The following is a 1,880-nucleotide window of genomic DNA, read 5'->3' on the forward strand; positions in this document are numbered from 1 at the left end:
ATGTGATAAGGAATAATTGTGTTGATAATTGAACGCCGAGACACGGCGAAACCATGCCGAATATGGGCCTATTCTCGCCCATATGGGCCGTTTATTCGCCGAAATTGGGCTACAAAGTGGGCCAATTTCGGCGCCTGGGGGCGAGCTGGGGGCGACGACTGGGCGCAAAACCGCCCCCAGCGTCGAGTGTATCGCCGGCTCGCCCCCAGGGGGCGATTTCTATGCGTCCTGGGGGGGCCAACGGCTGGAGATGCCCTTACTATTCACATAGCTTGCAGTTGCGTTTTTGTCCTTTTTGTTTGCAATACCATATAAATTATTTTGTCTAGAACTTTAAATATTTCACACTTTTTGATTTTTCTTACTCTTTTTATTTCTTTCTTGCTTATAATCAGGTGCGCATCAGGTTCCAAAGATCCACACCGCTCAAATTACCACATTCCGAGGAAAGGGAGCAGTGACGGCGATGTGTCGGCGGCTTGTTCTGGCGACAACAGTGGTCGTTCGATGGTCCATGGACCTCGATATAACTTTTATTATGTTTGAGGTGGTGAATCTTTATAATAGATCTGACCCTTCTAGAAAAAAAAGATGATCCTAGTTTCATAAATACGAGTGGAAGGATGAGCATAGAGACTGGATTTGCGGATCCATTTCCTCCATGTATCACGAAGCAAACCAACCGAAGCGACACTACTCTACACTTCAAAATTTGAGAGTCGAAGCTGCGATGGCGGGGCTCCGACGGTATACGATGACAAGCAGCATGTGGTTCGTTAGATGATCTTTTGCGGCACCAGTTGTGCCTAGTTCTCCTTCAGAGTCAGAGCTGCGCTGTTTGGGCGCGGGTGGCTGGGTCCGGCGTGGACCTTCATGCATATCTACACGGCCTCTTCGGTGTGGGTTGGGTCGACGATCACCTATGACGAAGTGGGAGTTGTTTGCTCAGCGTTTAGGGATGGCGATGACGCCTAGGAGGTGTGATGACGATGACGCCTGCGTGCTGTGCCGATGAGACCCTCTTTGGAGTTGTATGTGTAGAGTGTTTATGTGTGCCACTCAGTGTTGTAATGGTTTTCGCCCAGTTCTTCATAATTAACCGGACAATCTAGTTTTCGTTCGATTTTCCTCAATTAACCTAGCAACACTTTTCTTCTTAATGGATGCAGGATAACCGTCATTTTATTTTATTTTAACGTTCATACCCTCAATTTTTTCTAAAAAAATCCAGGCTCCCAAAGAAAAAACTATAACCATTTATGTTAGTCAGACATGGGCCTCGATGCACCCCACATGGCATCCAGCCAGGGAAAACGACAAGCACCGCGGGTGGGATAGGACCGGACCACGCAGGAGGTTTCGTTTCCGGTGCCGTTGCGTGCATGCATGCAGTTGGATGGGGCCTCGTGCGGCGGCAGAAATGACATATTTGACCTGAGGCAGAAATCAAATCACAAACTGACCTGGTCACAAAAAAATTTCACTCTGCCGACCCTCTGGTGTGGCGCCCGACAGCTGGGCGCCGCACCCTACTGTGCAGCGCCTTTCCCTTAGGCGTCGCACATCCTGCCAGCGTGGCAGCCCAGGTCCAGTTGCGGCCCCACAGGACAGCACTGCAGTGCCTAATACTTAGGCGCCGCACCTGTAATGTGCAGCGCCTAGCTCGTGGGCGCTGCACAGTCTGTGTTTCACTTGGGCTGGCCCCACCCTCTCTCCCCTCCCACCCCCACCCCACACACCCCACCCCACCCAAATCCTTAGACTTGCGGCCCTCCTCTCTTCCCCTCTCCCCCCCTCTCAAATCCTTCTCAAATCTTGCAAATCCGGAGTATTTGACCGTGGATTTCGAAGCCAACCCCTCCCTTAAGGTAATCTCCTCC

The sequence above is a fragment of the Triticum dicoccoides genome, chromosome 7B (genome assembly GCF_002162155.2).
Source record: "Triticum dicoccoides isolate Atlit2015 ecotype Zavitan chromosome 7B, WEW_v2.0, whole genome shotgun sequence".
Lineage (NCBI taxonomy): Eukaryota > Viridiplantae > Streptophyta > Magnoliopsida > Poales > Poaceae > Triticum > Triticum dicoccoides.